Source organism: Oncorhynchus kisutch, linkage group LG20 (genome assembly GCF_002021735.2).
Source record: "Oncorhynchus kisutch isolate 150728-3 linkage group LG20, Okis_V2, whole genome shotgun sequence".
Lineage (NCBI taxonomy): Eukaryota > Metazoa > Chordata > Actinopteri > Salmoniformes > Salmonidae > Oncorhynchus > Oncorhynchus kisutch.
This window is the reverse complement of record NC_034193.2, coordinates 13658530-13683692: the sequence shown is the minus strand read 5'-3', so window position 1 is coordinate 13683692 and position 25163 is coordinate 13658530. Positions and strand designations below refer to the sequence as shown.

The 25163-nt window shown below is 40.7% G+C and overlaps 1 protein-coding gene across 2 annotated transcripts in view; it reads right to left on the bottom strand.

Moving 5' to 3' along the window:
* Positions 1-19722, bottom strand: part of LOC109865117 (protocadherin-15-like) — a 295294-nt gene extending 275572 nt beyond the window's left edge. For both annotated transcript variants that reach the window (XM_031799628.1, XM_031799630.1), the window contains exon 1: positions 19263-19722. The gene's annotated coding sequence lies outside the window, so the exon portion shown is untranslated. The remainder of the gene's footprint in view (positions 1-19262) is intronic.
* Positions 19723-25163: the final 5441 nt, after the last annotated feature.

Genomic DNA, 25163 nt, shown 5'->3' with positions numbered 1-25163 from the left:
CTTTATAGAACCTTAGCAAAGGGTTCTTAATAGCACAATAAAGGTTCCATTTAGAACCTTATGAGCATGGTTCTTTATAAAACCTTCAAAAAAGGGTTCTGCTATGGTTACAAGCCAAATAACCCCTATCTGGTACTATTTAGAACCATTCTTTTTTAGTGTGCAGATGGCTAGTTCAGACCCCAAGCTAGCACTAACAGTCAAATGCAGCCAGTCGCTAGCCACAAATGTAGTATCTCTAGCTAGCCCCAAGTTCACACAGAATTATTTAAAACACACCGTGGAGCCTCAGGCAGTTGTTAAAGGTGAGTGTCTTAAATCCGTGATCAGGTACAGGTATTCAACACAGCCAATTCCTTCTGAAGAAGGTTTTTGAATGCTACTGTCCTCAAATTAAGTAGAATCCACAACCTAACCTGAAAAGGCAGTCAAACGAGTGCATTTCGCCCTATAAATATACACTAATAATATACACTAATACTCTACCATCATGTGTGGAGTTTTAGGAAAAGGCATGCTCTCATTAGAGAGTAAAAAAAAAGCATACAGCATCCACAGATTCCCTATTCAAATGGATAGCGTGAATTTTTCGGCCAGACTTTTTAATTGCATGTCATCCATTAACTTCAAAGTGGCGTTGACAAGACGTTGCTGGATCCGTAAGCCCCACTCACATCCCCACGCTCTGTACTCATTAGAGGCTCTCCCTCCTCATCCTGCTCTTTCTCATGTAGCCTAGTAGTGCCCATCGCATCTCTTCCTGGATGTTTCTTGCTTTGAGATTAAGTAGAAGTAAATCGACTGCTGGTAACAATCAACCCAAATGATGTATGATGCAGTCTCCACCTCTGATCCTGTCTCAACCATGAGAATATGTATCTGTGTGGTATAATGGTTGTTACTACCACACTGCCAATATATTGTCCTTTTGAGTGGCCAATTTTTTTTTACTAATCCTGTGTCTATTTCCCAGCTTGACTACAACCAAAGCCATGAAATAATATGTTAAAGTGTACAGTACGCCCACAGAGAAGTATCCCAATATCATATGGATTTTATAAAGCCAATTGATTCAAAAAAATGACTGAAGGACCTGTAGGAGTTCTCCTAATGTTCTAAAAGACAATACGTTGACTGTTCCGGGGCGGCAGCGTAGCCTAGTGGTTAGAGCATTGGACTAGTAACCGGAAGGTTGCAAGTTCAAACCCCCGAGCTGACAAGGTACAAATCTGTCGTTCTGCCCCTGAACAGGCAGTTATTAACCCATTGGTCCCAGGCCGTCATTGAAAATAAGAATATGTTCTTAACTGACTTGCCTGGTTAAATAAAGGTAAAAAAATTCAAATTCCCAAAAGACTGGCCTGTTTGGACTGCCTCTGACAGTTGGATGTTTGGACTGCCTCTGACAGTTGGATTCAAAAGTAAGAGATAAATACACCCTTTTCCAGGACACGACACACTCACGTCGCGCACAAATGCCCGCAACTCTTGGCTGCGGTAAGAAAGCCATTGCCATCAGCCCATTCAACATAAATCTAGTCTGTTTTTATTACTTCTAAACAAAATGGCTTTTGGGGGATCTCATACACTCACAATGATGTTTCGATTCTTGCTTGAACAGTCGCTAAGATTATATTTGGTTGTGATCTTTGCAAAATAACTATTTGGGATGCAGCGGTTGTTAGCTAGAATGCTAACGCTCATTGATATAGGCTGTAGCAAAAGCTAGTCAAAGAGCCATTTTACTGGTTGAAGTTGAAGTGTATTCAAGTATAATGCAGTTGATTTGATGACAAACATATTTTGTAAGACATTCATACGAGCCTTAAAATCCAATTATAATCCAAAAGTAGTGTGAAATGCATTCATAAGCAGCATGTAAATATAGGCTTTTTTTTGCTGGTGTTCTATATTAACTCCTTGTTCTGCCACCAACTTGCGTGCATCACCATCGTGCGACAATGTTTTGTAAACACAGAAAGAGGTCTATCCTCTAGCTCAGTGTTACAAAAAAATGGAGCAAGGGGCCACTTTGGGTGAGACAATCATTCAGAGAGCTGCACAGATCTTTAATTTGTTATACTTTGTCCTTCCAATATTATCAATTGAGAGCAAATTCAGAGCATTAGAGTACATGCAATTGATTTGATGTACAGCACATCACAAATATATACATACACACATCAAATAAGCTACATCACATGTACACTACCGGTCAAAAGTTTTAGAACACCTACTCATTCAAGTTTGTTTCTTTCTTTGTACTATTTTCTACATTGTAGAATAATAGTGAAGACATCAAAACTATGATATCACACATGGAATAATGTAGTAACCAAAAAAGTTACGAACATTTTTGAGATTCTTCAAATAGCCACCCCTTGGCTTGATGACAGATTTGCACACTCTTGGTATTCTCTCAACCAGCTTCATGAGGTAGTCACCTGGAATGCATTTCAATTAACAGGTGTGCATTCTAAAAAGTACATTTGTGGAATTTATTTCCTTCTTAATGCATTTGAGACAATCAGTTGTGTTGTGACAAGGTAGGGGGTATACAGAGGATAGCCCTATTTGGTAAAAGACCAAGTTCATATTATGGCAAGAACCGCTCAAATAGGCAAAAAGAAACAGTCCATCATTACTTTAAGACATGAAGGTCACTCAATCCGGAAAATTTCAAGAACAGTGAACGTTTCTTCAAGTGCAGTTGCAAAAACCATCAAGCGCTATGATTTAACTGGCTCTCATGAGGACTGCCACAGGAATGGAAGACCCAGAGTTACCTCTGCTGAAGAGGATAAGTTCATTAGGGTAACCAGCCAGAAATTGCAGCCCAAATAAATGCTTCACTGAGACATCAACATCAACTGCTCAAATGAGACTATGTGAATCAGGCCTTCACAGTTGTATGGTTGCAAAGAAACCACTACTAAAGGACACCAATAAGAAGAAGAGATTTGCTTGGGCCAAGAAACACAAGCAATGGACATTAGAACGGTGTAAATTTGTCCTTTGGTCTGGAGTCCAACTTTGAGATTTTTGGTTCCAACCTCAGTCTTTGTGAGACGCGGTGTGGGTGAACAGATGATCTCTGCATGTGTATTTCCCACCATAAAGCACGGAGGAGGAGGTGTGGAGGTGCTTTGCTGGTGACACTGTCTGTGATTTATTTAACAAGCATGGCTACCACAGCGATACACTATCCCATCTGGTTTGGGCTTAGTGGGACTATCATTTGTTTTTCAACAGGACAATGACTAAACACACCTCTAGGCTGTGTAAGGGCTATTTTACCAAGAGGGAGAGTGATGGAGTGCAGCATCAGATGACCTGGCCTCCACAATCCCCCCAACCTCAACCAAATTGAGATGGTTTGGGATGAGTCAGACCGCAGAGTGAAGGAAAAGCAGCCAACAAGTGCTCAGCATATGTGGGAACTCCTTCAAGACTGTTGGAAAAGCATTCCAGGTGAACCTGGTTGAGAAAATGCCAAGAGTGTCCAAAGCTGTCAAGGCAAAAGGGTGGCTATTTGAAGAATCTCAAATAGGGAAAAATATTTTGATTTGTTTAACACTTTTTTGCTTACTACATGATTCCATGTGTTATTTCATAGTTTTGATGTCTTCACTATTATTCGACAATGTAGAAAATAGTAAAAATAAAGTAAAACCCTTGAATGAGTAGGTGTTCTAAATATTTTGACCAGTTGGATGAGCGAAAAATGTCCCTTCTGCTTCTTGACTGAATTAATTTGAAATGTATTGTCTGTTGTTGCTATCCTTGTGAGGCAATCCAGGTGTGCATTTGTTTGTCTGTTTCTCTGTTTTTGTTTCACAATGTTCATTGTTGAAAATGTTGCTTCACATGAATAAGTCCTGACAAAAAAAATGGATGTCAACTTTTACATACACTGCTTCAGAAGTGGATACTCTGTGTCTGACAAGGCTCCAGAAATGGGTAACACCTGCTCTTAGTTCACCTTGCAATGTGTCATTTGCCTGCAGCTCCACTATCTCACTCTCTATTCCAGCACAGTCAGGACAGAGGGCTGTGATGACTGGGGTCAGAGATGACACTATCTCACTCTCTATTCCAGCACAGTCAGAACAGAGGGCTGTGATGACTGGGGTCAGAGATGACACTGGCACATGAAAGGGATTCTCAATGAAGTTGAAAAACTCCTTGTACTTGATGATATCCTTGAATCTTGACTCAAACTCCAACTCTTTCAACACACGCACAAATGCATGAAAGTTAACATGTTGCATTATGTCTGGGTTGGATGTGGTGACTGCTCTGAGTTTTGGGAAATGAACAATCTGTCTGTCAGGTATGAACAGTGTGGTGATTTTATTTTGAAATGCTGTGACCACATGCAGCATTTTGCCCAGAGTTTTAGCTTTCCCTTGGAGCTGGAGATTCACCGTGTTCAGGTGGTAGGTGATGTAAGCTAAAACAGCTTTAATATCCACTGTGGATCATCCAGCTCTGGCTCCTCTCTCCCCTTACTTGCAACAAATTCATGGATTTGAGGGAGGAGAGAGAGAAATCTTTCTAAAACTCTGCCACAAGACAGCCATCTCACCTCATTGTGAAATAGCAAGTTGCCGTATTCTGTCTGGTATTCTTCCAGCAAGTCGCAGAACTGCCGGTGATTCAGTGCCCTCACAATAATAAATGTTCACCACGCACACGACTTGCTGCATCACATCCTGCAAGTCACAGTCTGAGTTTAGCCATAAGTGTTTCCTGATGAATGATACAATGAAAGGTAACACATTGGGGAATATCGTCTCTCTTTCTCATCAGGCCTGAGTCCCTTCTCCTTGCATGTTTGGGTCAGTGCACACAGACGCCAGATTGACCAGTCAATATTATGAAATCTGCAAAAAAATGTAACAAGGGCTTTCAGAATATCCTCTCCCTGAAGGGGCAGTAAACGTAAAAGTTCCTCTCTGAACGACTCGTTTTGAGGGAAGCGGACCCAAACACATAATTGAGTAATGTCACTTACATTAGTGATTTCGTTAAGCACAATAATGAAACACGGCACCAACAGTAATCAGGTTGCTTACCGACGTCCTCGCCGATTTCTTCTATGCGTCTAGTTAGGGTCGAGTCTGAGAGCCGCAGTCCCTTAATTTGCTTTAGAATAGCTTCCTTGTTTGGGAAAATCAGCATACAATATTTTGGCTGAGGCCAAAAAAACATTATTGACAATCTCCGCGTCTGTGAAGGCCTTCTTGTTTCTCGTGAGTGGCCAAGCAATCTCATGTTGCCTCTGTCGTCTTCTCTGCAACAGTGCTAGATCTGTCCATCATTTGTTGTTGTCCTTTGAGCCGTCCTTTGAGTTGTGTTATTTTGATGTTTCTGAGGTTGCTTTGTGGAGGATATGTTTTGTCAAAGTGGGCAATGTGTGACTTGAAATGTAGCTCAAAATTTTCTTGTTGAAAACAATTGACTGTCTAATGGCAAATAAGACAAAGTGAGCTAGTCCCATCATGCAGTATAAAATAAATACTTGTCTGTCCATTTCTCTTGGAACTTTGTGTTCTTCTTGAATTGACCGTATCCTTCTCTTAGTCACCGGTGCCATGTTAGCCACGTTAGCTACATTAGCTAACTGCATTTTCCCACAGCCAAATTCCTGATTCTCCGGTGGTTGTTCTTTCATAGCTGTCATGTTGTTCTCCAGCTCTTCCCCCTCATTGTCATTGTCAATAGATTTACGTTTCTTTTTTACAACGAAATCTATCCATGTCAACCAAACTGCAAAATTAGCTAGTAGCAAACTGATACGTGTCAGTTGCTGTAGCTGAGCAGTTGCGTTCTATTTCGGCCTTTCTGTTCAAAAGCTGCGCTATACTGCCATCTATCTGCCATCCAGAGAACAATAAATTAAATCAAATTTATTTGTCACATACACATGGTTAGCAGATGTTAATGCGAGTGTAGCGAAATGCTTATGCTTCTAGTTCCGACAATGCAGTAATTTTTTATTTATTTATTTATTTTACCTTTATTTAACCAGGTAGGCAAGTTGAGAACAAGTTCTCATTTACAATTGCGACCTGGCCAAGATAAAGCAAAGCAGTTCGACAGATACAACGACACAGAGTTACACATGGAGTAAAACAAACATACAGTCAATAATACAGTATAAACAAGTCTATATACAATGTGAGCAAATGTGGTGAGAAGGGAGGTAAAGGCAAAAAAGGCCATGATGGCAAAGTAAATACAATATAGCAAGTAAAACACTGGAATGGTAGTTTTGCAATGGAAGAATGTGCAAAGTAGAAATAAAAATAATGGGGTGCAAAGGAGCAAAATAAATAAATTAATTAAAATTAAATACAGTTGGGAAAGAGGTAGTTGTTTGGGCTAATAACCAACGAGTAATCTAACCTAACAATTCCAAAACGACTACCTTATACACACAAGTGTAAAGGGATAAAGAATATGTACATAAAGATATATGAATGAGTGATGGTACAGAACGGCATAGGCAAGATGCAGTAGATGGTATCGAGTACAGTATATACATATGAGATGAGTAATGTAGGGTATATAAACAAAAGTGGCATAGTTTAGAGTGGCTAGTGATGCATGTATTACATAAAGATGCAGTAGATGATATAGAGTACAGTATATACATATACATATGAGATGGGTAATGTAGGGTATGTAAACATTATATTAAGTAGCATTGTTTAAAGTGGCTAGTGATATATTTTACATCAATTTCCATCAATTCCCATTATTAAAGTGGCTGTAGTTGAGTCAGTGTGTTGGCAGCAGTCACTCAATGTTAGCGGTGGCTGTTTAACAGTCTGATGGCCTTGAGATAGAAGCTGTTTTTCAGTCTCTCAGTCCCTACTTTGATGCACCTGTACTGACCTCACCTTCTGGATGATAGCGGGGTGAACAGGCAGTGGCTCGGGTGGTTGTTGTCCTTAATGATCTTTATGGCCTTCGTGTGACATCGGGTGGTGTAGGTGTCCTGGAGGGCAGGTAGTTTGTCCCTGGTAATGCGTTGTGCAGACCTCACTACCCTCTGGAGAGCCTTATGGTTGTGGGCGGAGCAGTTGCCGTACCAGGCAACAGCCCGACAGGATGCTCTCGATTGTGCATCTGTAGAAGTTTTTGAGTGCTTTTGGTGACATGCCAAATTTCTTCAGCCTCCTGAGGTTGAAGAGGCACTGCTGTGCCTTCTTCACGACGCTGTCTGTGTGGGTGGACCAATTCAGATTGTCCGAGATGTGTACGCCGAGGAACTTAAAACTTACTACCCTCTCCACTACTGTCTCATCGATGTGGATAGGGAGGTGGTCCCTCTGCTGTTTCCTGAAGTCCACAATCATCTCCTTTGTTTTGTTGACGTTGAGTGTGAGGTTATTTTCCTGACACCACACTCCGAGGGCCCTCACCTCCTCCCTGTAGGCCGTCTCGTCGTTGTTGGTAATCAAGCCTACCACTGTAGTGTCGTCCGCAAACTTGATGATTGAGTTGGAGGCGTGCGTGGCCACGCAGTCGTGGGTGAACAGGGAGTACAGGAGAGGGCTCAGAACGCACCCTTGTGGGGCCCCAGTGTTGAGGATCAGTGGGGTGGAGATGTTGTTACCTACCCTCACCACCCGGGAGCGGCCCGTCAGGAAGTCCAGTACCCAGTTGTACAGGGCGGGGTCGAGACGCAGGGTCTCGAGCTTGATGACGAGTTTGGAGGGTACTATGGTGAGCTGTAGTCGATGAACAGCATTCTCACATAGGTATTCCTCTTGTCCAGATGGGTTTGGGCAGTGTGCAGTGTGGTTGCGATTGCATCGTCTGTGGACCTATTTGGGCGGTAAGCAAATTGGAGTGGGTCTAGAGTGTCAGGTAGGGCGGAGGTGATATGGTCCTTGACTATTCTCTCAAAGCACTTCATGATGATGGAAGTGAGTGCTACGGGGCGGTAGTCGTTTAGCTCAGTTACCTTAGCTTTCTTGTGAACAGGAACAATGGTGGCCCTCTTGAAGCATGTGGGAACAGCAGACTGGGATACGGATTGATTGAATATGTCCGTAAATACACCAGCCAGCTGGTCTGCGCATGCTCTGAGGACGCGGCTGGGGATGCCGTCTGGGCCAGCAGCCTTGCAAGGGTTAACACGTTTAAATGTTTTCCTCATGTCGGCTGCAGTGAAGGAGAGTCCGCAGGTTTTGGTTGCGGGCCGTGTCAGTGGCACTGTATTGTCCTCAAAGCGGGCAAAAAAGTTATTTAGTCTGTTTGGGAGCAAGACATCCTGGTCCGTGACGGGGCTGGGTTTTTTTGTCATCCGTGATTGACTGTAGACCCTGCCACATATCTCGTGTCTGAGCTGTTGAATTGCGACTCTACTTTGTCTCTATACTGACGCTTAGCTTGTTTGATTGCCTTGCGGAGGGAATAGCTACACTGTTACACACATTATCTTACTCTTACTTGGCTGAAGAACGGATATGACGAGTCTGAATAGATATGTGAAGTGATTTCATACTTATTAATACTTAAATCAACATGAATGAAATGTTGAAGACATCAATTATTGGTAATCACCGCAAGCTGCAAATGTCATCAGTCATCCATATAATCCTAGAATTCGTCAACTGGTGCTAAAATGGTCTGACTGACGCCTTTAATGTTACATCCGGGTGAGCTCTGATCAGTTTTAATAAGAGTTCTGGTAGCTGTTGTGGTACTGAAAGTAACATTAGCAATGGTAGTAGTAATACTGGTAGTACTAGTCATTGTCATTGTCGTCGTCGTCGTCGTCGTCAGGGCCGGATTGGCCAATTCTGGGGGAAAACGTGTAATTGGGTGGGCTGGGCTGGTGGAAATTCACACACACAAAAATATGTTTTGTAGATAAAAAATAAAACGCCGAAAAGGGTGACATGGCTGGCGGCCCATGATTAACTTTTGTTGTTGTTTTTTGCGCAATTTCTCTGTTATACTCATCTATAATGAGCCTTTGGCTGATCAGCGGCAACGGTTGGCCAAGAGGGGATGGCACGGTTGTCTGATAGGATGAGCTGAGGTCATGCACAGAAACATTCAAAGTCAAATGCAGCATCAGCAAAAAGACCTGCTCCAATTCTCTCAGCCAGACAGACAACATCATGGATCGTAAAAAATAGAAAGGGTACCTAGGAATATAGAAAGATCGCTTTCTACTTGGTCACCTCTCATAAAAACCTCCTGTTTTTGGGGGCGGCTAAAACCAGGATTTGGTCAATCAGTAAGGTGCATTATCCTCATGATTCCTGTATGGAAGGTGTCTGACCTGGCCCCTGTAGCCTCACTGCTGTGATGAGTGAGCCACTCTCCTCTCCCCCACCCCATGTGCTCAAGAGAAAAATGCATTCTGATTGTATAACATTTCAAATATTCAGCTCAATAGCAACTCTTTTTACAATAGCGCGTGAAATGCGCACCGGCCATTGCGAGGGCATAGGCCTATTGGTCTCGTGGGTAGTAGCTCACAACTTCAAAGTGCTTTAGGACATTACATTTACTATTGGATGAATAGATGGCTATCGGCATTGGGCAATCTAGTTCAAATCAAATGTATTTATATAGCCCTTCTTACATCAGCTGATATCTGCTGATAAACTGATAAGTGCTGTACAGAAACCCAGCCTAAAACCCCAAACAGCAAGCAATGCAGGTGTAGAAGCACGGTGGCTAGGAAAACCTCCCTAGAAAGGCCAAAACCTAGGAAGAAACCTAGAGAGGAACCAGGCTATGAGGGGTGGCCAGTCCTCTTCTGGCTGTGCCGGGTGGAGATTATAACAGTTAATGTGTTTTGAGTTTCCACTTCCTCAGGTGTTAAACCCCAAATTAATTAGCCTATGATATTAGTTTGGCTATCTTATATGTCCACTATGTAATTAATCTCTATAAAAATCTCTATAGTATCTCTAAAGTAAAATATACCTATAGTCTAAATATATTGAATCATGCATTCCTGCTTGGATGTGTTAAATGAAACAAAGTATTTCCTGAATACTTCAGTAGTCTATTTATTATACTTCTTAATAAAGTACTATGAATACTATGAAGTACTACTTTATAAGATAATTACTTATGATATGGATCTGACCCAAATCGTGGACTGGTGCCACCACCTGTAAAAGTTAGCAGCACCAGTGATACCAGGGGAACATGTTAGTCTGGAGCCCTGTAATGTAATGAACACTTAGGGGATGTGCTGATTCAGAAGAACACATAAAACAGGAACTCATTTGCAATATAGCCTAAGTCGGTAGCTTGGCTTTTATAATGTATAATGATTTTTTATTTCACCTTTATTTAACCAGGTAGGCCAGTTAGTAGTAGTAGCTTAAGCACACAGACAGCAAGAGACAAAGAATAAGAAGTAGCACAGAGTGACAGCAGAGAAGATGCTGAGACTGTAGGACAGCACAATAGGGAGGCAGATGGTGAGTTGGCGGCACACGCAGTAATGTGTGTTGGTGTGGATAAAATATCAGGGCTGAATTCTTGTCCCATACGCCCATGGTAGTAGTAGTAGAAGTACTTAGAGTCAGTAAGCTAGGGAGGCCTTTGACTTAAATGTTTTCAACACTCAGTGTTAAATGGAAAACACTTCCAGAAAGAGCAGTATTTCCATTGATCATCCTTGAGATGTTTCTACAACTTGATTGGAGTTCACCTGTGGTAAATTCAATTGGTTGGATATGATTTGGAAAGGCACACGCCTGTCTATATGAAGGTCCAACAGTTGACAGTGCATGTCAGAGCAAAAACCAAGCCATGAGGTCGAAGGAGTTGTCCGTAGAACACAGTGGCCTCCATCATTCTTAAATGGAAGAAGTTTGGAACCACCAAGACTCTTCCTAGAGCTGGCTGCCCGGCCAAACTGAGCAATCGGGGGAGTAGGGCCTTGGTCAGGGAGGTGACCAAGAACCTGATGATCACTCTGACAGAGCTCTAGAATCCTCTGTGGAGATGGGATAACATTCCAGAAGTAGAGTGGCCAGACAAAAGCCACTCCTCAGTAAAAGGCACATGACAGCCCGCTTGGAGTTTGCCAAGAGGCACCTAAAGAAATAAGAATCTCTGGTCTGATGAAACCGAGATTGAACTCTTTGGCGTGAATAACAAGTGTCACACGTCTGTAGGAAAACTGGCACCATCCCTACGGTGAAACATGGTGGTGGCAGCATCATGTTGTGGGGATGTTTTTCAGCGGTAAGGACTGGCGAGAATAGTCAGGATCGAGGGGAAAGATGAATGGAGGAAAGTACAGAGAGATCCTTGATGAAAACCTGCTCCAGAGCGCTCAGAGCCTCAGACTAGGGCGAAGGTTCACCTTCCAACAAGACAACGACCCTAAGCACACAGCCAAGACAATGCAGGTGTGGCTTCAGGAAAAAGTCTCTGAATGTCCTTGAGTGACCCAGCCAGAGCCAGGCCTTGAACATCTCTGGAGAGACCTGACAATACCTGTGCAGTGACACTCCCCATCCAACCTGACAGAGCTTGAGAGGATCTGCAGAGAAGAATGGGAAAAACTCCCCAAATACAGGTGTGCCAAGCTTGTAGTCATACCCAAGAAGACTGGAGGCTGTAATCACTGCTAAAGGTGCATAAACAAAGTACTGAGTAAAGGGGTTGAATATGTGATATTTCAGTTTATTTTGAATACATTTGCTAAAATTTGCTAACTAGTTTCTGCTTTGTCATTATGGGGTAATGTGTGTAGATTAATGAGGGGGGGGAACTATTTAATCAATTTTAGAATAAGGCTGTAACGTAACAAAATGTGGAAAAAGGGGTCTGAATACTTACCGAATGCAGTGTATGACACTAAGAATATTCCAGCACCACCAACCACTACACACTTCTTCATTTCACAATGTATAAATCAAAGCACTCTGAGTGCCAACGCCAAGGTTTCCTCACGCACCCACTATATAACTTGATCATCTACATTGAAATAACAACCACCCCTGAAATTGAATGCTTTCTAGTACGGTGTGCATAAGAAAAAAAAACATCTGCCATGCACATATACACTTCCCTACTTAATTTATTCAGACAGTGAAGCTAAAAACGTTTAACTATACTCCATACTCCAGCACGTGGTCACAGTACGGTATCATCTTATTTGAAGGTGTTTTCATACATATTAGTGGTGGAAATTATTTCACTATTCAAATAATACATTTCTTCTGGATAATCAAAATAAATGTGTTGGATTTTTCGTCTTTTTTTTCTCTTACCTCAATGGAGACTTGCTCGCGAGAGAGAAATGTTTTCAATGCCAATAAAGCCCTTAAATTGAATTGAAATGAGAAGGTGATGCGGTGCGCAGCGCTCTGCTTCTTCAGGGGGGGGGGGGGGGGGGGGTGAGATCGGCGCAGTGGCCGTTGTGTTGTGGCATATTTCCCTCAGATTACACAGAGCCACAAAGAATTTGAAAACAAACCCAATTTTGATAAACTCCCATATCTACTGGGTGAAATACCACAGTGTGCAATCACAGCAGCAAGATTTGTGACCTGTTGACACAAGAAAAGGGCAACCAGTGAAGAACAAACACCATTGTAAATACAACCCATATTTAAGTTTATTTATTTTCCCTTCTGTACTTTAACTAGTTGCACATAATGACATTTGAAATGTCTTTAATATTTTGGAACTTTTGTGAGTCTAATGTTTCCTGTTAATAAACAAAAGCGAAATAAACCATAAAAAGTATCTACTTCACTTGCTTTGGAAATGTTAGGGCGGCAGGTAGCTTAGTGGTTAGAGTATTGGGCCAGGAACTAAGAGGTTGCTGGATTAAATCTCGTGCTGACAAGGTAAAAATCTCTCATTGTAAATAAGAATTTGTTCTTAAGTCACTTGCCTAGTTAAATAAAAGGTTAAAAAAATATATATTTAAATACTAACATATGTTTCCCATGCCAAAAAAAACCTTAGAGCGAGAAAAAAAAGAAGAAGTTGATACCAGAGGTTATATATCATACCATCTGGTAGTGCCGGTCTTGACTGCATCGTATTGTTGTAAAGAAGCTAGCTAGCTAAAGTAGCCAAGATAATTGAGCCTATTTTTCGGTGCACCCTTGTCTAAAAACAACTCAAGTTTTCATAACAAATCGGAAATATATTTTTTTACAACTTTATTTAATCTTTATTTAACTAGGCATGTCAGTTAAGAACACATTCTTATTTTCAATGAGGAGGAGATGCTCTGTAGTTACATTTGATTTTGACCCCCCTTTGTTCAGGGGCACATTATTCCATTTATGTTAGTCACATGTCTGTGGAACTTGTTCAGTTTATGTCTCAGTTGTTGAGTCTTGTTATGTCCATACAAGTATTTGCACATGTTACGTTTTCTGAAAATAAACACAGTTGACAGTGAGAGGACGTTTCTTTTTTTGCTGAGTTTAGTCATTTTGTTCTAGGAATATGGGATCAAATATTAAACTTTGACTAAATGTTATGCACTAAGTGAATTTGTCCAAATACGTATTACACCTGAAGTGCTTTAATTTCTAAACGGTAAAACAGATGTGAAAATACCCTCAAATAAAAGGTGACATTCTGTAGGCTACACACAAAAAAATGTTGATTCCTCAATGGTTCTTTGGGAAGGGAGATGGTATGTGGAAACATACTGACCCAAAGAACCCTTTGAGATCTTCAACGGTTCTTTATAGTTCACAAAAGGGTTCTTTGCTCTTTTAGTGATAATTAAAATGTGGGGCCTGCGTCTCATTCGAATATTTGGGGGCGTGGTTTGCGCAACCATGAGTGAGAGTGACATTCCAGTTGATCTAATATGTTGTGTTGTAAGTGACTAGAGCCAGTAAAACTAATGTATAGTCTTGTGGTTATGCTCTCTTCAAGGGCCTGCAGCTATTTCAGAGCTAACACACCTGATTCAACTTGTTAATAAACACAATAATAAAACCTATGGAATATTAACAATATAATAAGGCTATTAAACCAGATTAAAAAAAACTGTATGGTTCTACAAAGGGTTTTAACCATAGCGGAACCCTTTTTTGGGGCTATATTTAACCTATTTTTAATGGTTCTTCACTGAACCGTAGGAAAGGGTTCTTTATAGCACCATACAGGTTCAATTTTAGAACCTTATGAGCAAAGTTCTTCATAAACCTTCAAAAACAGGTTCTAAATATGGTTACAAGCCAAATAACCCTTATTTATCTTACATTCATCAAGTTCTAATCATGGGACACAACATGGGTATGGCCTCTTCCTCTTTCAATCGCTGCAAATATTTCAAATGAAACATTCCTAAAAAAAACGAATCTGTCAGCAACAAGAGCTAATGCCAAGTTTAATAATCACAGAATAATCTATTCAAGGGGGATGTCCACCCCATGCATGTCTAACAAATGGTCATAATGAAGGTCATTGCACCATCTACGGGGTCGGTAGCACCGCTTTTGGATGTTAACAAGGCAACACTCCTTAACTCCTCCTCCCCATCTATGGGGTGGCAGGTAGCCTAGTGGTTAGAGCGTTGAGCTCGTAACCGAAAGGTTGCAAGTTCAAATCCCTGAGCTGACAAGGTACAAATCTGTCATTCTGCTCCTGAACATGGCAGTTTACCCACTGTTCCTAGGCTGTCATTGAAAATAAGAATTTGTTCATAGCTGGTTCAACAGTGCAAAAGAGAACCTCCCCCTGACAGTTATATTTTCTCTTTTCAGGATCAGAAAGAAAGAAACGCAGCTCAGGCAAATATTTTACACTTGCTATGTTAGGTGTGGGCCATTATGACCCTACAAGATAGGACGACAGTAGCAAATCCTTATATCTATGATTGAGTGTAGTTTACTAAGACAAGGGAAGACAAAAGGCGAGAGTAAATGCCTTGAAAAACTGACATTGTCAAAGGGATGCTTTTGAACATTCTGCGACAATTTAACTTAAACCCTGGCTCATAAAGGCAGTCACACAGTCATTATAATGTAATGACATAACGCAACAACAGGTGTGTATTGCTGCAGGAACCCAACGGAGCCACTTCTCAGAATGTTGCTTGTTTAATAAAGTTGAGATCAAATCTGAATCAATGTCTCGCAAGATCACCTAAATGGTTATTCTACATAGGCCTAACATACCGAATATAATGGCATAGTGTAACGTTACTGCTAGACAACAACAACAACAACAACAACAACAACAACAACAACAACAACAACAACCTAAATAGGCTAAATAGACCTTGAGTATGTGTTTTGATTGACACAAAATAAAAGGTAGGCTGTAAGCTAATGAATAACATCTTCTCTAAAATTCGCTCAAAACAGTAGTAGTCCAACATCATTCAGGAAGATCTAGCTGCATATTCCCATGAAACTGATTGAGATGAAAATGGTCGGCATGCGGATTCAGCTTGGACGTTTCCCCTGTAAAACGTGATGAATCATCAATCGCGATTGACAGTGATATTGGCCTACTTTGAAACGAGGGCCTAACTTGGGTGTATGAGTGTAATATAAACATTTTCTTTTGAGATAATATATTACTTGATAGGCTACCTGTTGGTACAACTTGGATTGAGAGAATGTCATACATTTTTATATTTTTTTATATATTTTTTTAAATAGCACTCTGGCCCTTACAAGAATAGCACTACACCGCTGATCATAACACAGACTAATAAATTGTTTAAGTCAGCAAGTTACCACCAACAAGAATGACATTTTAAGTTACACTAAGTGCTTCATTGTAATTCTAATGCAGACATCAAATCATACAAGATTCGCAATCCCATAAAACCCCTATGAATCCATCATCTCTGTATCATACATCAGAAATCAACATGTGGACTTACAGAGTGCCGTTTGAGATAGACAGGAAACTTGTTTTGGAATACATCACAGCTTTCATGTCTTTCCTTGGACACATTTACCATCGCCTGCTATAAGAAGATACATGACTTTCACTGGCTGTAGATCAATTCATCAAATATTTACATTTCAAATCCACAAAAATCTAAATTACAAATCCTCAACAGATGTTGCTTCGGTAGATTCAAACATGTTGATACGAGAACAAACAGGCATTGTATTGTGTTGCGTGTGTGCAAGAGAGAGAGAGAGAGAGAGAGAGAGAGAGAGAGAGAGAGAGAGAGAGAGAGACTGAGTATGTTAAGGCTAGAGTATATGTAATGAACACATTGGTGGCCTGTCTATGAAAGGTTTCAAAACATCCAATGTGTGCAACACAGTTCCTTGATTTTGCAGAACTTGACTAGAGATTACACAGCATGATACCTTGTGAGAAGAGCGAAACGGGCCATATTTTAGACTTCACCAAACTAATGAGACATTCAGTCAGCTTTGCAGAGGGAATCCCTTTTGTATGCAGTATGTACTCCGTCTTTGCCTATCAACCACTTAGACGGACACACATTCCATGATACTCTAAAGGGATAGCCGATCCCAAATCAAAGTGTCTTGACTTCTGTTCAAGTATACCTCAAAAGGGGGTCTAAAGTTGAACTGAGACATTTGAACCTCAATCCCAGATGAACAGGAAAGATTGGCAGAAGCTAATTCGATACAATCACATGTTGCCAGTCTTTCCCAATTCATGTGGGATTGAGATGCAGAAAGCAGATAATAGGATTCACTCAACAGATGGGGTGGACCGCAGACTCAGTTTAGGGTAGGAAAACGTCTGAAAAACGTTGACTCTGTGGGCAACATATCATATCAACTACCATATGGGGCGGCAGCGGAGCCTAGTGGTTAGAGTAGTAACCGAAAGGTTGCAAGTTCAAATCCCCGAGCTGACAAGGTACAAATCTGTCGTTCTTCCCCTGAACAAGGCAGTGTTCCTAGGCTGTCATTGAGAATAAGAATTTGTTCTTAACTGACTTGCCTAGTTAAATATATGGATGTGGGGTATTTAATTGGCCTTTGTTTTCTATTGGTCAGTTGTGTATACTCTAGCCCTCTACTCCCATGCCAACACTATTGGAAGACAATAACAAAATGCAGGGGAAAATGCTGATTCTTATTAGTCACCTTTTCTAACAGCCAATCAACATTTACATTGTTGTGTCATGAGTACTAGTGTAATTTAGACACACTCTTAGATATATTGCAATGGGTTTTCCAGGGCTTTCTACAATACAGAGCAATTTCTAAATGCAAGATTAAAACACAGAAATGTAGCTATAGACATGTTGGGGCATAGATACTGGATCAATGAAGATCGGTGTATCTTGAATTTGACTTTCATTGAATGGACAGTTTTTTACTTTATGATGTCACCTAAATGAAAGCACTGCATTGTAAATGTCACCTAAATTTAGCTTTGACATGTTTTACTGGATATAGTGACGACAACAATTTGAGTGGTTTGAAGATTAATTTGCTTGGATGCTTGGATGCACAAGCCTTTAGATTGTATATACAGCATGTTAAACTTAACACACTCTGCATTGCGTCCTGCTACACTGTGGAAGATCACCACCTGGTTTCAGAGCATTTGGTATTATTCTGTACGTATATCCGAGACGCACCATTTAGTTTGATATGTTACATTTCGTATGGTATGTATTAATTTGTGGATGTCCATCACACATTTCATATGATATGTTACGAATTACCAAAACGTACAATGTTTTGAATTTGCAAAACCTTAGCTAGCTGGCTAACGTTAGCTAGGCTAGGGGTTAGATTTAGGGGTTAGCATTAAGGTTAGGCTTAAGTTTAGAGGTTAAAGGGTTAAGGTTAGGGGAAGGGTTAGCTAACATGTAGTATTTGCAAAAGTATCTAAAAAGCAGTAAGTAGTTGAAAAGTTGCTAATTAGCTAAAATGCTAGAGTTCTCCATGATGAGATTCAAACCCTCAACCCTTGGGTTGCTAAACATTCACGTTACACGACCACCCACCCCGACCAACCACTGTACTTAAATTGTCTTACATCCGTCTTATGTAACCATACCAAACGAACATATACTAATTTGAGTGTCCCGGATTTACATTTACTATGTTACGTCTAGTTTGAGACAAGGCTGAAGAGCAAATCAGTCACATAAACCCACATCACCACAGAGGGAGTAGATTAGTGACACACACAGCATATTTCCAAAATGGGTGAGATTATAAAAAAATAAAAAAAAACATATTTCCTTTATAGTTATCTTTGAACTAACATGCGCTTTTGCATGAAAATACGTAAAATGTTGTGGACAGCAGACTGTATACTTTTTTAATTAGTTGAACATATGATACAAGTTAACACCATAGGCACATACAGCAACTATGTTGAAAATATGCAGCATGTCACTTGCTCACATTAAGGTTAGATGTGACATGAAAGAGACCCCCTTAGCTTCTTGAATCTCTGTCAATACTGTAGGTGTCAAACAATGACAGCCTTGCTCCCACGTGAAATGCCTTTGAACTCTGTAATGAGCCTTGCCTCCATCCAGGTCGGACTCAACGTACTGTAGTATTTGTGATGCAGATGGCTGTGTTCGCCATTCAGTCACCAAACCGTAATCAGAAGCAGAGATAAGCCAATTCAATTCATATTTCAGGTCAAACCAGAGAAACCCCAGCTTTAACATAAAGTATTCCTGTATTTCACAGCATCTCCATACAGCCATCTATTTCTATGGCTAATGTAATCGTATCTAAGATCCAAACCTCCATATTATGTAGGTTGTTGCTTTTTTAAAACTCAAATTAGGTTCTTCAAGAGACAAAGATCTTTCAAACATATCCATGTGGTTGTATTAATGTAAGGCTCATCCCACATGAAAAGAGCGAAGCATGCTATGAACAGGCTAGAACTATGAGGGTTCAGACATAGGAGTTTCACAACACACTACACATGAGAGATACTTGAAGATTCAAGTGGACCTTCAAATGAGCAATGTCACTGAGGGAAAAAAAGGGAGGGAGAACAGAAATCTTTTAGTCTACCTATGAGACTTTGCACAACTGCCAATCACGTCAGTAGTCTAATAGGTATATGTAGGCGTCATCAGGAATGACAACCTCTCATTCATTAGCCTTCTCTGTGCACATAGTTCTCATTGTCCACCTACGGAGATCAAAATAATCTATTAGCCGAGGGATGCATCAAAGAAAATGCATTGCAGCAAATGACGTGTATCCTACTGAATAACAAATGAACATTTCGGACAGACTGCATGGACCACCTTTCTTGCAAAAAAAAAAAAATAGGAAAAGAAACGACCCTACCTTCATACAGTGTCTTCAAAATAGAATATAAGTTTCCTCCGTAAACCACGAAGCGTCTGTGACAGACTCAGGCAAAATTAGGGAAAGCATGAATGGATTGATATTCCTTCACTTTTGCTGCTCAACCGAGAATATTTTAGAACGCTATGGCGGGAGAACGGATCAACGCCATCCAGCGCACCCGGCGAAGCTCGCTTCCTCCAGAGCACTTGCTGAAGTTTCCCCTCTGCGTCTCCCAGCGAGCAGTGGCCGCCTTCTCTGCTTTTACACGTCAGGTTTCAGTCCTCATATAGACAGGGAAGAGTGGCGGTGAATGATACATCATGCCAACAGATGCTTTTCTCTATTCCTGTCAGGTGAGCGAATTTTTAGAACGGTGCTTTTACTAAATGCGCCGGTATAAGCGAGAAACGGAGTGTGAGGGAGAGAGATCATAAGAACCTACATCTTACCACCCAATGCTTTCCTTGATCTCCAGCGCCACCCTCAGCGGTAACGATTTTAACCAGTCAAGCGGAGTAAAAATTAAAACAACCGATAAACACCTAACAGGTGGGGCGATTCTGTGAAATACGGCTCTATTTCAAGTATGTTATTCAAAATCTTTAATAATAATAATAATAATTAAATATCACAATCTGGGATAATAGCAAACAGGCTAACTTCACCCTGCACACCACAATCTCATTATCTAAAATAATGTTGCAAGGTATACTGAAACTTCAGTACATTTTCGATAAAATAAAATAAATTCACGGTTAGGTACAACATTTTTTTTGTTATGTTCAGGAGACCTACTTCTGTCATGTGTCTCCCTTGATTGAGAGGATCTAGTCTGTCTATCAGCGCAGTCCTCATTATAGTGTGTGTAGTCTGCTCCACTTACTCATTCATTTCTCAAGTGCTGCATTAGCTCCCCAGTCCCCACTTATGCTGCACAGAAGTTAACACACTTGAATAATGCAACACAGCATGTTGAAACTGTTCATTACTGTTCGCAAAACAATGTCCATAGGCTAGAATATTTTTACAAAGCAAGATGATACTTGTAGCTTCCAGCTTTAATTGTAGGCTAGCTTACAGCTGAATTCACTACCCAAGTACTTTGTTTGTGAAAATATGCTGATTTTCATAGCTGATTGTCACCAAAAACGTTATTAATTCACTTCCTCCTTTGCCAACAAAAACTGCCTCGCAAATGACATAATTCATTTCTTAAAGAGACAGACACATTTTTACAAATGAAGAAATAGCTTCTTCTATGCAAATGTTGTTAATTGGTACAATAAAATATGTTCTCTTAGTAGTTGCCAATAAACATAAGTCCTAAATGGAAAGGATTGTTTGTCATCTGTAGCCCCATGAAGTCAGCTACAACAAGTTCAATAACTCAATGTATGCACACACTCCTATTGAATAATACGCATTCACCTGTATTGTGAATTGACCTAGGCTACATCTGGATTTAACCAGTGTACCAGTAGAGATTTACCATTAAAATAAATGTTCACCATTCTGCTGTTTTGTAGTTAGATTGGTAAAACAAAGTCAAATTGATTGTATAATTAATTAAATGAATGCATACATGGCTGTCTCTTAAAATATGAACAGAAAAATGTTCAAATGTAATGATATTGAACTCAAAAGATGCCCAATGATTAATTGAACAGAGCAGTAGATAAGTTTATCTGTCTGGATCAAGTGCCATTCTGTAACTGGTTAAAAAGCCTTTTTTTGTGTTATCATTTTGGTATCGAGTATCGTGATGGTATCGAGTATTGTAATACTAAACCTGGTATCAAAGTCAAAATGCCGGTATCGTGATAACACTAATAGGAAACCGAGGGAGGGAAAGTAGCCTTGAAAGTACTTGTGAGTGAATGTCATGGCATGCAAAACGGTGTGTTTTGTTTTCCTGGTCAGTGACAACCTTCTGCTCGAGGAATTAGATGTCAAGGGTGCTGAGCCCTTCCATCTGTTGTGTCGGACATTAGCGGGTGGCATGTCTAATAATGTGAGCTATGGTAGGGAAGGGGGCGTGCGTGGGATGCCGAGACTGTAAATTGGCTCAGACAGGAAGGGTAAACATCTTACAATTCACAATCTACACCTATTTTGTTTTGATGCTGCTGAGGACGATGAACCATCTTAGTGAGTAGGCCTAATGTCCTAGCAACATCTTTTTGGCAATATCAAGTTCAACACACCCTGAAATTTCACAAGACAACAACCTCTCCCAAAATCGTCAACAAAACAAAGGAGCTGATCGTGGACTTCAGGAGACAGCAGAGGGAGCACGCCCCATCCACAGTGACAGGACCGCAGTGGAGAAGGTGAAAAGCTTCAAGCTCCTTGGGAGTACACATCACTGACAATATGAAATGGTCCACCCACACAGACAGTGTGGTGAAGAAGGCGCAACAGCGCCTTTTCAACCACAGGAGGCTGAAGAAATTCATCTTGGCCCCTAAGACCCACACAAACTTTTACAGATGCACAATTCAAAGCATCCTGTCAGGCTGTATCACAGCCTGGTACGGCAACTGCACCGCCCGCAACCGCAGGGCTCTCCAGAGGGTGGTGCGGTCAGCCCAATGCATCATTCCGACACCTGCAATAACACCTGCTAAATATGTGTATGTGACCAATAAAATTTGATTTGATTTTTAGAAGGTGTTTCCTTTGGATGTTGCAGCACCATAGACAGAAGCCAGCAGACAAATGGCTAATCAATGGAGACAAGTAAGAGCAACCGTAGAGAGCCATCAGTTTGTAAAGGCATTTCTTAGTGAAAATGTCTTAGTATAAATGCACAAATGCTGGGTAATAAACTAAACACAAGGAAGGGGGTAACATTAAAGTATTAGAATATGAAGTACAAACAAAACATCATCAAGACACTATCAAACATGTATCAGTCTTTCCACAACAGAGCCATCTTTATGTGTGAGGATTATAACAAACTCCTTCCCAATAGGATTTCGGAGGTCTCATTTTCACTTGTCTTGAGTTTAGCTAACATTTGTGACAAGATTGTGATCATGAAAAAGGAAACTATGACATATATTGTGCATGATAGTGATAGAAAATATATGTCATAGTTTCCTTTTTCATGATCACAATCTTGTCACAAATGTTAGCTAAACTCAAGACAAGTGAAAATGAGACCTCTGAAATCCTATTGGGAAGGAGTTTATAATCCTCCCTGTACGGCTGTGGCTGTCTCCCACAACGGATGGCACAGAAGGCCTCACACATGATCCTGTCTGTCAAATGGGGTGACAAGATGGCCCACCATTTCCAGTTCACAACTGTGTGTCAAGAGCTGAACCAATGATATTGTCCTTCGTGCAACAAGTACACCTCCGTCAAGCGTGCTCTTTTCCATTTCAATATCAGACTAACAGCTTACAAAGCCACAGATAAAGATGCAACAACGGTTGTATACAGAAGTCTGATCGTACATGGTGTCCCCCGTAGTGAGTGAGTCACTGTGCTTTTACCGCTATTGAGATGTCATCAGCTGATCAATGAGCTGCATGCCAATTGATGGCTGAGTGGGGCTACGGTTTTATAGAGGTAGGGTAAGGTAGGGTAAGGTATCCTTGTATATAGCTTCATTCTTGTGTATTTTATTCCTCTTGTGTTATTATTTGTATTTTTATCATTTTTAACTGCATTGTTGGGAAGGGCTCAAAAGTAAGCATTTCACGGTAAAGTCTACACCTGTTGTATTCGGCTTGTGACAAATAACATTGATTTGATGTATTATGAAGTGATTTGAAGCCCTTTATATATCATAGAGAGATATCGAGATATTGTCCACTTCAGGAAGGCATTTTGAATGTTATGTAAGGTGCAGTTTCAACTATAATGCTGAGCATTTAAGAGAAAGAGTATGTAATCATGGTTTGCATCACATCTTGTTGTGGGGGAAAAACAGATGAATTCAGATTAACTCTGAATTTCACAAATACTAAAGTGCTCTTGTCAGCAGCTGCAGTAGTGTGCCATTAGCTGCCATAGAGACTGTTTCAGAAGGGAGTCTACGGCAGCTTGACAACGGAACCCTATCTTATCAAAGCTCTCTGTAGATGCAGCTTTTGTCATTTTACAGTGAAAATTGTATGCATTGTCCTTGACCCCGTTTCAAACGGGCTATTTTGACACCTTGTTTCTGGGGCTAACCCTAAAATGTCAGTGCTAACCCTGCTCCGGAGCAGGGCCAGCTATCCCTAGGCTAGGGTCTGTACTATCCCTGTTATCCCTGGGATAAGAGCACAACCTGGACTCAAGGGTAGACGTAACATAGTAAATGTAAATCTCCCTTCATTTAAGTATGGTATGTTACATTTTGTATGGTAAAGATGTCGGATCTTAACTTGATCACTCTTTTGTCTCAGAGAATTTTCCTGTTGCATCAGGAAATTCAAACGAGCATTTTGATTCCCTGAAAAAGAGCAGTTGTCTTTCTCTTCATGCGGGGGCTGTCGAGTCATTGGGATCAGGGCTTGCTATCAAAATTTTGTTCTCACTCGCTCGCTCAAATTCGACGTCAAAATCCTATTACTGCAACATTCAAATGTACAAATATTTCTCTGAAATGCAACCATACACATCAAAAACTGTCGTTTTATTTAGCTTAATAACATAAGATAGATATTGGTCTCCACTGGGTCAAAAATGTAGCTCAACCGTGGCTTGAAGTGATCTAGTGGTTACTGTGTCAGCGTAGGTTCAGTTTTGTCCCATGCCTTTCGGATAGAAATAACTCAAGTCACCCCAATTGACTTGATTTAGTTAAACATTTCAAATATGTTCAAGTATATTTTACCCCCGATCTTGTTAAATAGTGACCATACCAGACACTTTTGTATACCAGACACCACTACCCACCACTGCGACCTGTACGCTCACGTTGGTTGGCCCTCACTTCATACTCGTCGCCAAACCCACTGGCTACAGGTTATCTACAAGTCTCTGCTAGGTAAAGCCCCGCCTTATCTCAGCTCACTGGTCACCATAGCAGCACCCACCCGTAGCACATGCTCCAGCAGGTATATCTCACTGGTCACCCCCAAAGCCAATTCCTCCTTTGGTCGCCTTTCCTTCCAGTTCTCTGCTGCCAATTGACTGGAACTAACTGCAAAAATCACTGAAGCTGGAGACTCATATCTCCCTCACTAGCTTTAAGCGCCAGCTGTCAGAGCAGCTTACAGATCACTGCACCTGTACATAGCCCATCTGTAAACAGCCCATCTATCTACCTCATCCCCATACTGTATTTATTTATCTTCCTTCTTTGCACTCCAGTATCTCTACTTGCACATTCATCTTCTGCACATCTACCATTCCAGTGTTTAATTGCTATATTGTAATTACTTCACCACCATGGCCTATTTATTGCTTTAACTCCCTTATCTTACCTCATTTGCACTCACTGTATATATATATATATTTCTACTGTATTATTGACTGTATGTTTTGTTTATTCCATGTGTAACTCTGTGTTGTTGTAAGTGACGAATTGCTATGCTTTACCTTGGCAAGGTCGCAGTTGCAAATGAGAACTTGTTCTCAACTAGCCTACCTTAGTTAAATAAAGGTGTTCTCAACTAGCCTACCTGGTTAAATAAAGGTGAAATTTAAAAAAATCATAAAAATAAAACATACATAATGAGTATATACTATTAGTTCATTTTAGTATACTGTAAACGAACAGTATCCTTTCAGTTGAGAGTACTAGCTCTTTGCCGGTTTACCGGAAGTTGATTCAACCTCTTGCTAGCTAGTTAGCATAACACAATACTAGTTAGACATTTTACGACTTCGGTTGTGTTCTTAAATTCAATCTGGAGTGCCAGAGTGCGCTCGTAAATTCAGAGTGTTGTCAGATTGTCC